At 36.5% G+C, this 12,463-nt stretch overlaps 1 protein-coding gene across 1 annotated transcript in view; it reads left to right on the forward strand.

The window, feature by feature from the left end:
- Positions 1 to 12,463, forward strand: part of LOC143034671 (uncharacterized) — a 28,312-nt gene that overhangs the window by 4,458 nt on the left and 11,391 nt on the right. The window lies entirely within an intron of this gene.

The raw sequence follows: 12,463 nt of genomic DNA on the forward strand, positions 1-12,463 counted from the left end.
ATTTTTGAAAACCAAGTTGATGTTGAATTGTTTGAGAATATAAGGCAGACCAACTAATTTCTCACTGTAAGGAAGAACCAAAAGGTTCTTTTTGTCAAATACTTTTCTTACGTGTGAGGTGTTATGGAAAGTTTTGTAAGCCATTTTATGAGATGTGTCTACTAAGTGCTTTGGATATTTAGACACATCTCATAACCACATTTAACCCTTGAAATAATGCCTATTTTGGGGAAAATTTTAAAATTTCGGCATACGACGTATGCACACACACACACACACACACTTCAACGAACGGACGGCATAGAAGACGTTCTGAAGAAAATTGAAGTTTTGTGGATCCCAACGCAAAGAGAAGTGCCTAGTGTTTTTGCAGGGTGGGGGGAAATTGCTCGTGGAGTAGTGGGAACGTAGGGAAAGAGGAAAAGGGGAGGGATTACTGAGGGAAATGGAAGGAAATGAGGAGGGAGCAGACTTTGCCCAGCCAGACAAGCGGAAGGTAAACAAGAGACTTAGCGAGAATCAAATGTCTAATAAAAATGTAAAGATTAGAAGTATAGAGAGGAGCAATACAGAAGAAAGTGACGAGAATATGTTCCAGGGATTTAAAGAGGGTGGGGGGGACACAACCCCCCCCCCCCCGACTGATAAGAGGAGAGGAGTGAGTTGGTAAGGGGGTCGAGGACGTGGTGCGTAAGTTAGGTAACGTTGTCTCCATTTTCCAAAGAATTTAAAGCTTGGAAGAACTAGAGAAGGCGAACAAAAACTTAACTGAAGAAATAGAGGACCTAAAAAGACAGTTAGGAAATGTAAAGGAGGAGAATGAGAAATTGAAGAAGAATAGTAATGAAAACAGTGAGAAAATAGCTACAGAAGCTAAAAATTGGAGAATAACTCAAGAAGGGAATAAGGTTTCATTCACTGACATAGTCAAACAGCAATTGAAAGAACATAATGAAGACTCAGTTATTAAAGTGATGAGACAGAAGGAGAATATAGTAAGAGAATTAGCTGACAAAAAGAAATGTATAATTATATTAGGAATGGAAGAGAAACATAACCCAGATAGAACCGCAAGAATCAAGGAGGAAAATGAAAGAGTAAGCAGTTTATTAAAATTAGTCCAGGAAGATGAACCAGAAATTATGAAGGAAATTGAGGAAAAATTCAGACTCGGAAAATATAGTACAGATAAGACCAGACCAATTAAGATTAAATTCAGGTCACAAACAACAGCAGAGAAAATTCTATCCAAGACAGGGAAACTAGCAACAAATGATCAATATAAAAAAGTATGGATAAAAAGAGAAATGAATAAGGAGGAAAGAGAGGCAGAAAAGCAGAAAAGAATTGAAGCTAAGGCAAAAAACGAGGAAAGAACGGAGTCAGAGAAAGAGAGATTCTATTGGAGAGTAGTGAACATGAAAATAAAGCAGTTCGACATACTAAAGAAAAACATAAGGGAAACAGAGAATACAATGGAAGTGGCAGAAAACTAAGAGTGTCTTACACAAATATAGATGGATTGATAACAGGATTGAATGAACTGAATGATTATTTGAAAGAAAAAGAACCGGACATAATGGGAATTGTAGAAACAAAATTAAAAGGCCCACTACCACCCAACAGTGTAGGACATAATGCATACAATTATTGGATTAGAAACAGAGAGAAAAAACAAGGGGGTGGAGTTATGTTCCTGACTAAGAAGGATATAAACGTGAAAGGTGTCATATATGGAAAGAATACAGTAGAGATGATTATGATAGAAGTGGAAGACCGAGATAAGAAGAGCAGAAAATTTGTGATCAATTATGTGCCTCCGAAAACAGCCTCATGGGAGGAGAGTGAACATAAAAGTATGTTAGAGGACACAAAGATAGCATTAACTAAAATAATGGAAGACGGAGGAAGAATAGTTATGATGGGCGACTTTAATTGCAAAGAAATCTGCTGGGAAGAAATGACAGTAAAGAGTGGTGATGACTCATGGGGAAATGCTCTACTTGAGATGATTACTGACCATTCAATGACACAATGGATACAAGAGAACACTAGGTATAGAAATGAAGAAGAACCATCGAGGCTAGACTTAATAATTACATCTGAACCTAGAATAGTGGACAAGATTGAATATAAAACACCAATAGGTAAAAGTGACCACATATTGATTGAACTGGAACTTAATGAAGAAAAATATATGAAAAGAAATGAACAATATAGAAAAGGAAGAATGATGTATGAAAAAACAAACTTTGATAAAATAAGAGAATTCTTCCAACAAGAAAACTGGGAAGAAATATACAAAGAAGAAACAACAGTGGAAGAGAAATGGAATATTTTGACAAAAATTTACAAAAAAGGAGTGGAAAAGTATGTCCCAAGACAAAAACAAGAAAAAGAATATGTAAAATGCTGGTACAACAAAAGTTGTAGGGAGTTAAAGGACAAAAGAGACAAAGCCTGGAACAGATGGAAAAAAGACAGAAGACCTGAAAAATGGAAAATATATACTGGTTATAGAAATGAATATGTACAAAAGTGCAGAGAGGAAAAAAGAAAATATGAAAAAGATGTTATAGAAAAGTGTAAAGATCAACCAAAACTATTCTACAGATTTGTAAACAATAAACTGAAAAACAAACAAGACTTAGAGAAATTAAGACAAGAGGGAGTTGAATACACTGAGGAAATGGAAATGGCAGAAATTATGAACAAACATTTTAAATCAGTGTTTACAAGGGAAAATATACAACCTGAAGAGATTGAGTGGAAGGAAAAAGTCCCCCCTATGGAAGAAATAGAAGTAACAAAGAATGAAATATTGACACACTTGGGTAATTTTGATGTCAGAAAATCGCATGGGCCAGATGAAATAGCAAACTGGATTCTGAAAGAATGCAGGAATGAACTGGCAGACAAAATACATAGCATAATAAACAGTTCCTTAAAAGAAGGAAAAGTTCCAGAAGATTGGAAAAAAGCAAATATAGTACCTATATATAAAGGAGGAAATAAAGAAGAACCTACCAACTATAGACCAGTCTCTCTAACAAGTACAATAGCAAAAATATGTGAAAGAATTATCAAAAGTAGATGGGTAAAATACTTGGAAAAAAACAACGTACTAAATCCAAGGCAATTTGGATTCAGACAAGGACGATCATGCGTCACCAATTTAATATGTTTCTATTCAAGGCTAATAGATATAATACAAGAAAGAGATGGATGGGCTGATTGTGCATTTCTAGACCTAAAAAAAGCTTTTGACAAAGTACCACATAAGAAGTTGCTTAAGAAATTAGAATATGAAGGAGGAATACAAGGAAAATTGCTAAATTGGATGGAAGACTTTTTGCAAGAAAGAAAAATGAGAGTAGTGATAAGAGATCAGCACTCAAAATGGAATGAAGTAATAAGCGGTGTCCCGCAGGGAACAGTTCTGGCCCCAATAATGTTTGCTATATATATTAATGATATGGATGAAGGAATTGAAAGCTATATGAGCTTCTTTGCAGATGATGCAAAATTACTGAAAAGAGTGAAAACTGAAGAAGATTGTGAATCACTACAGAGATCTAAATAAAGTACAAGAATGGAGTAGGAAGTGGGAGATGGAGTTCAATACAAAAAAGTGTAGTATAATGGAATTTGGAAAAAGCAAAAACAGAATAACAGGATCATATAATTTGGGAGAAGAAGGAATAAAAAAAGTAGAAAATGAGAAGGACCTGGGAGTCATTGTTATGAATAATATGTCACCTGAGAAACATATAAATAAGATTTTTGGAGAAACTTATAATTTAATAAGAACAATCAAAGTGGCATTTACATACCTGGATGAAGAAATGGTGAGGAAAATCCTAATCACCCTGATAAGACCAAGATTGGAATATGCAGCAACGATATGGTCACCAAGTACAAAAAAATGTATAAAAAAACTTGAAAGAATACAAAGAGCAATTACAAAACTGGCACCAACACTCTCAAAACTATCATATGAAGAGAGACTACAAAATATTTAAACTACAGACACTAGAGAAAATAAGAGAGAGAGGAGATTTGATAGCTATTTACATAATCATGAAAGGCATATAAATTACTGATAGAGATAATCTGATAAAATGGGATGACAGAAATACAAGAGGACACGGAAAGAAAAAAAAAAAGACAGCTATAGAAGAGATTTTAAAAAGAACAGCTTTCCTCACAGAGCAATAAACAGTTGGAACAAGTTAGATGAGAAAGTGGTGTGTGCAAAAACAATACATGAATTTAAAAATAGTTTAGATAAAATGAGATATGAAGACGGGACCCACGAGCATAGCTCCCCTTCCCGTAAAATACAACTAGGTAAATACAACTAGGTAAAATACACACACACACACACACACACACACACACACACACACACACACACACACACACACACACACACACACACACACACACACACACACACACACACACACACACACACGCTCGGTGGCGGATTGGTAAGGCACTGGCCTCACAAGCCGGAGAACCGGGGTTCGATTCCCCGGCCGGGCGGAGATAAGTTGGGTTTGTCTCCTATCACGTGTAGCCCCTGTTCACCTAGCAGTGAGTAGGTACGGGATATTAGTCAAGGAGTTGTGACCTTGCTGTCCCGGTGTGTGGTGTGTGAGTGGTCTCAGACCTACCCAGAGATCGGCAAATAATGAGCTCTGAGCTCACTGCCGTAGGGTGGTGTGTCTGGCTGTCTCGAACAGAGGCTGCAGCAGATCCGAGGTGAATACACACACACACACACACACACACACACACACACACACACACACACACACACACACACACACACACACACACACACACACACTTCAACGAACGGACGGCATAGAAGACGTTCTGAAGAAAATTGAAGTTTCGTGGATCCCAACGCAAAGAGAAGTGCCTATTGTATTTACAGGGTGGGGGGAAATTGCTCGTGGGGTAGTAGGAAAGTAGGGAAAGAGGAGAAGGGGAGGGATTACTGAGGGAAATGGAAGGAAATGAGGAAGGAGAGGACTTGGCCCAGGCAGACAGGCGAAAGGTAAACAAACGGCCCCCCGACCAGCTGAGCGACGATGAAATGTCTAATAAAAATGTAAAGATTAGAAGTATAGATAAGAGCAATACAGTAGAAAGTGATGAGAATATTTCCCAGGGATTTAAAGAGGGTGGGGGGGACAACCCCCCCCCCCCACCGCCCCCGACTGACAAGACTAGAAGAGAAGGTCGATAAGATGATCGAGGACTTGGAGCGTAGGTTCGGTCATGTTAACAACATTGTACGGAGGGTTGAAAAATTGGAAGAACTAGAGAAGGCGAACAAAACCTTAACTGATGAAATAGAAAACCTGAAAAGACAGTTAAAAGAAGTAAAGGTGGAGAATGAGGTCTTGAAGGAGAATAGTAAAGAAAACAAGGAGGGTTGGAAAAAATCCAAGAAAATAGCGAAGTTGCATTTACTGATATAATTAAACAGCAAATGAGAGAACAAACTGAAGACTCAGTTATTAAAGTGATGAGACAGAAGGAGAATATAGTAAGAGACTTAGCTGACAAAAAGAAATGTATAATTATATTAGGAATGGAAGAGAAACATAACCCAGATAGAACCTCAAGAAACAATGAGGAAAATGAAAAAGTAAGCAGTTTACTAAAATTAGTTCAGGAAGATGAACCAGAAATTATGAAGGAAATTGAGGAAAAATTCAGGCTCGGAAAGTATAGTACAGATAAGACCAGACCAATTAAGATTAAATTCAGGTCACAAACGACGGCTGAGAATATCTTATCCAAAACAGGGAAACTAGCAACAATTGAACAATATAAAAAGGTATGGATAAAAAGGAAAATGAATAAAGAGGAAACAGAGGAAGAAAAGCAGAAAAGACTTGAAGCTAAGAAAAAAAAAACGAGAACAGAACGGAGTCAGAGAAAGAGAGATTCTATTGGAGAGTAGTGAATATGAAACTAAGGCAGCTCGACATACAAGAGAAAAACAAAAGGGAAACAGAGAACACAATGGAAGTGACAGAAAACTAAGAGTGTCTTACACAAATATAGATGGATTAATAACAGGATTGAATGAGCTGAATGATTATTTGAAAGAAAAAGAACCGGACATAATGGGAATTGTAGAAACAAAATTAAAAGGCCCACTACCACCCAACAGTATAGGACATAAAGCATATAATTATTGGATTAAAAACAGAGAGAAAAAACAAGAGGGTGGAGTTATGTTCCTAAGAAGGATATAAACGTGAAGGGTGTCATATATGGAAAGAATACAGTAGAGATGATTATGATAGAATTGGAAGACAGAGATAAGAAGAGCAGAAAGTTTGTGATAAATTATGTGCCTCCGAAAACAGCCTCAAGGGAAGAGAGTGAACATAAAAGTATGTTAGAGGACACAAAGATAACATTAAATAAAATAATGGAAGATGGAGGAAGAATAGTTATAATGGGCGACTTTAATTGCAAAGAAATCTGATGGGAAGAAATGACAGTAAAGGGTGGAGACGGCTCATGGGGAAATGCTCTACTTGAGATGATTACTGACCATACAATGACACAATGGATACAGGAGAACACTAGGTATAGAAATGAAGAAGAACCATCGAGACTAGACTTAATAATTACATCTGAACCTAGAATAGTGGACAAGACTGAATATAAAACACCAATAAGTAAAAGTGACCACATATTGATTGAACTGGAACTTAATGAAGAAAAATATATGAAAAGAAATGAACAATATAGAAAAGGAAGAATGATGTATGAAAAAACAAACTTTGATAAACTAAGAGAATTCTTTCAACAAGAAAACTGGGAAGAAATATACAAAGAAGAGACAACAGTGGAAGAGAAATGGAATATTTTGACAAAAATTTACAAAAAAGGAGTGGAAAAGTATGTCCCAAGACAAAAACAAGAAAAAGAATATGTAAAATGCTGGTACAACAAAAGTTGTAGGGAGTTAAAAGACAAAAGAGACAAAACCTGGACCAGATGGAAAAAAGACAGAAGACCTGAAAAATGGAAAATATATACCGGTTATAGAAATGAATATGTACAAACGTGCAGAGAGGAAAAGAGAAAATATGAAAAAGATATCATAAAAAAGTGTAAAGATCAACCAAAACTATTCTACAGATTTGTAAACAATAAACTGAAAAATAAACAAGACTTGGAGAAATTAAGACAAGAGGGAGTTGAATACACTGAGGAAGTAGAAATGGCGGAAAATATGAACAAACATTTTAAATCAGTGTTTACAAGGGAGAACATAAAACCTGAAGAGAACGAATGGAAAGAGAAAGTCCCCCCTATGGAAGAAATAGAAGTAACAAAGAATGAAATATTAACACACTTGAGTAATCTTGATGTCAGAAAATCGCATGGACCAGATGATATAGCAAACTGGATTCTGAAAGAATGCAGGAATGAACTGGCAGACAAAATACATAGCATACTAAACAGTTCCTTGAAAGAAGGAAAAGTTCCAGAAGATTGGAAAAAAACAAATATAGTACCTATATATAAAAGAGGAAATAAAGAAGAACCTACCAACTATAGACCAGTCTCTCTAACAAGTACAATAGCAAAGATTTGTGAAAGAATGATCAAAAGTAGATGGGTAAAATATTTAGAAAAAAAAAACAAAGTGTTAAATCCAAGGTAATTTGGATTCAGACAAGGACGATCATGCGTCACCAATTTAATATGTTTCTATTCAAGGCTAATAGATATAATACAAGAAAGAGATGGATGGGCGGACTGTGCATTTCTAGACCTAAAGAAAGCTTTTGACAAAGTACCACATAAGAAGTTGCTTAAGAAATTAGAAACTGAAGGAGGACTACAGGGAAAACTACTAAATTGGATGGAAGACTTTTTGCAAGAAAGAAAAATGAGAGTAGTGATAAGAAACCAGCACTCAAAATGGGATGAAGTAATAAGCGGTGTTCCGCAAGGAACAGTTCAGGCCCCAATAATGTTTGCTATATATATTAATGATATGGATGAAGGAATTGAAAGCTATATGAGCTTCTTTGCAGATGATGCAAAACTACTGAAAAGAGTGAAAACTGAAGAAGATTGTGAATCACTACAGAGAGATCTAAATAAAGTACAGGAATGGAGTAGGAAGTGGGAGATGGAGTTCAATACAAAAAAGTGTAGTATAATGGAATTTGGAAAAAGCAAAAACAGAATAACAGGAGCATATAAATTGGGAGAAGAAGGAATAAATAAAATAGAAAATGAGAAGGACCTGGGAGTCATTGTTATGAATAATATGTCACATGAGAAACATGTAAATAAGATTTTTGGAGAAACTTATAATTTAATACGAACAATCAAAGTTGCATTTACATACCTGGATGAAGAAATGGTGAAGAAAATCCTAATCACCCTGATAAGACCAAGATTGGAATATGCAGCAACGATATGGTCACCAAGTACAAAAAAATGTATAATTTTTTTTTGAAAGAATACAAAGAGCAATTACAAAACTGGCACCAACACTCTCAAAACTATCATATGAAGAGAGACTAGAAAAAACTTGAACTACAGACACTAGAGCAAAGAAGAGAGAGAGGAGATTTGATAGCTATTTACAGAATCATGAAAGGCATAGAAATTACTGACAGAGAGAATCTGATAAAATGGGATGACAGAAATACAAGAGGACACGGAAAAAAAAATAAAAAAAGACAGCTATAGAAGAGACTTGAAAAAGAACAGCTTTCCTCACAGAGTAATAAACAGTTGGAACAAGTTAGATGAGAAAGTGGTGTGTGCAAAAACAATACATGAATTTAAAAATAGTTTAGATAAAATGAGATATGAAGACGGGACCCTACGAGCATAGCTCCCCTTCCCGTAAAATACAACTAGGTAAATACAACTAGGTAAATACACACACACACACACACACACACACACACACACACACACACACACACACACACACACACACACACACACACACACACACACACACACACACACACACACGCTCGGTGGCGGATTGGTAAGGCACTGGCCTCACAAGCCGGAGAACCGGGGTTCGATTCCCCGGCCGGGCGGAGATAAGTTGGGTTTGTCTCCTATCACGTGTAGCCCCTGTTCACCTAGCAGTGAGTAGGTACGGGATATTAGTCAAGGAGTTGTGACCTTGCTGTCCCGGTGTGTGGTGTGTGAGTGGTCTCAGACCTACCCAGAGATCGGCAAATAATGAGCTCTGAGCTCACTGCCGTAGGGTGGTGTCTGGCTGTCTCGAACAGAGGCTGCAGCAGATCCGAGGTGAATACACACACACACACACACACACACACACACACACACACACACACACACACACACACACACACACACACACACACACACACACTCACACACACACACTTCAACGAACGGACGGCTCAGAAGACGTTCTGAAGAAAATTGAAGTTTCGTGGATCCCAACGCAAAGAGAAGTGCCTATTGTATTTACATGGTGGGGGGGGAAATTGCTCGTGGGGTAGTGGGAAAGTAGGGAAAGAGAAGGGGAGGGATTACTGAGGGAAATGGAAGGAAATGAGGAAGGAGAGGACTTGGCCCAGGCAGACAGGCGAAAGGTAAACAAACGGCCCCCCGACCAGCTGAGCGACGATGAAATGTCTAATAAAAATGTAAAGATTAGAAGTATAGATAAGAGCAATACAGTAGAAAGTGATGAGAATATTTCCCAGGGATTTAAAGAGGGTGGGGGGGACAACCCCCCCCCCCCCACCGCCCCCGACTGACAAGACTAGAAGAGAAGGTCGATAAGATGATCGAGGACTTGGAGCGTAGGTTCGGTCATGTTAACAACATTGTACGGAGGGTTGAAAAATTGGAAGAACTAGAGAAGGCGAACAAAAACTTAACTAAGGAAATTGAAGAATTAAAAAAAACAGTTAAAAGAAGTAAAAGAAGAGAATAAAGTCTTAAAGGAGAATAATAAGGAGAACAAGGAGGGTTGGAAAAAAATCCAAGAAAATAGCGAAGTTACATTCACTGACATAATCAGACAACAAATGAATGAACAAACTGAAAACTCAGTTATTAAAGTGATGAGACAGAAGGAGAATATAGTAAGAGACTTAGCAGACAAAAAGAAATGTATAATTATATTAGGAATGGAAGAGAAATATAACCCAGATAGAACCACAAGAATCAAAGAGGAAAATGAAAAAGTAAGCAGTTTACTAAAATTAGTTCAGGAAGATGAACCAGAAATTATGAAACAAATCGAAGAGAAATTCAGGCTCGGGAAATATAGTACAGAGAAGACCAGACCAATTAAGATTAAATTCAGGTCACAAACTACGGCTGAGAATATCTTATCCAAAACAGGGAAACTAGCAACAATTGAACAATATAAAAAGTTATGGATAAAAAGGGAAACGAATAAAGAGGAAAGAGAGGAAGAAAAACAGAAAAGACTCGAAGCTAAGAGAAAAAACGAGAGAAGAACGGAGTCAGAAAAAGAGAGATTTTATTGGAGAGTAGTAAATATGAAACTAAAGAAAGTCGATTTACAAGAGAAAAACAAAAGGGAAACAGAGAACACAATGGAAGTGGCAGAAAACTAAAAGTGTCTTACACAAATATAGATGGATTAATAACAGGATTGAATGAGCTGAATGATTATTTGAAAGAAAAAGAACCAGACATAATGGGAATTGTAGAAACAAAATTAAAAGGTCCACTACCACCCAACAGTATAGGGCATAAAGCATATAATTATTGGATTAGAAACAGAGTGAAAAAGGAAGGGGGTGGAGTTATGTTCCTGACTAAGAAGGATATAAACGTGAAGTGTGTCACATATGGAAAGAATACAGTAGAGATGATAATGATGGAAGTAGAAGACAGAGATAAGAAGAACAGAAAGTTTGTGATAAATTATGTGCCCCCGAAAACAGCCTCATGGGAAGAGAGTGAACATAAAAGTATGTTAGAGGACACAAAGATAACATTAAACAAGATAATGGAAGAAGGAGAAAAAATAGTTATGATGGGCGACTTTAATTGCAAAGAAATCTGCTGGGAAGAAATGACAGTAAAGGGTGGAGACGGCTCATGGGGAAACGCTCTACTTGAGATGGTTACTGACCATACAATGACACAATGGATACAGGAGAACACTAGGTATAGAAATGAAGAAGAGCCATCGAGACTAGACCTAATAATTACATCCGAACCTAGAATAGTGGACAAAATTGAATATAAAACACCAATAAGTAAAAGTGACCACATATTGATTGAACTGGAACTTAATGAAGAAAAATATATGAAAAGAAATGAACAATATGGAAAAAGAAGAATGATGTATGAAAAAACAAACTTTGATAAAATAAGAGAATTCTTTCAACAAGAAAACTGGGAAGAAATATACAAAGAAGAGACAACAGTAGAAGAGAAATGGAATATTTTGACAAAAATTTACAAAAAAGGAGTGGAAAAGTATGTCCCAAGACAAAAACAAGAAAAAGAATATGTAAAATGCTGGTACAACAAAAGTTGTAGGGAGTTAAAAGACAAAAGAGACAAAGCCTGGACCAGATGGAAAAAAGACAGAAGACCTGAAAAATGGAAAATATATACCTGTTATAGAAATGAATATGTACAAACGTGCAGAGAGGAAAAGAGAAAATATGAAAAAAATATCATAGAAAAGTGTAAAGATCAACCAAAACTATTCTACAGATTTGTAAACAATAAACTGAAAAAACAAACAAGACTTGGAGAAATTAAGACAAGAGGGAGTTGAATACACTGAGGAAATGGAAATGGCGGAAATTATGAACAAACATTTTAAATCAGTGTTTACAAGGGAGAACATACAACCTGAAGAGAACGAATGGAAAGAGAAAGTCCCCCCTATGGAAGAAATAGAAGTAACAAAGAATGAAATATTAACACACTTGAGTAATCTTGATGTCAGAAAATCGCATGGACCAGATGAAATAGCAAACTGGATACTGAAAGAATGCAGGAATGAACTGGCAGACAAAATACATAGCATACTAAACAGTTCCTTGAAAGAAGGAAAAGTTCCAGAAGATTGGAAAGAAGCAAATATAGTACCTATATATAAAGGAGGAAATAAAGAACCTACCAACTATAGACCAGTCTCTCTAACAAGTACAATAGCAAAGATTTGTGAAAGAATGATCAAAAGTAGATGGGTAAAATATTTAAAAAAAAAAACAAAGTGTTAAATCCAAGGCAATTTGGATTCAGACAAGGACGATCATGCGTCACCAATTTAATATGTTTCTATTCAAGGCTAATAGATATAATACAAGAAAGAGATGGATGGGCGGACTGTGCATTTCTAGACCTAAAGAAAGCTTTTGACAAAGTACCACATAAGAAGTTGCTTAAGAAATTAGAAACTGAAGGA

This window comes from Oratosquilla oratoria, chromosome 17, assembly GCF_046742065.1.
Source record: "Oratosquilla oratoria isolate Oo_2021 chromosome 17, ASM4674206v1, whole genome shotgun sequence".
Lineage (NCBI taxonomy): Eukaryota > Metazoa > Arthropoda > Malacostraca > Stomatopoda > Squillidae > Oratosquilla > Oratosquilla oratoria.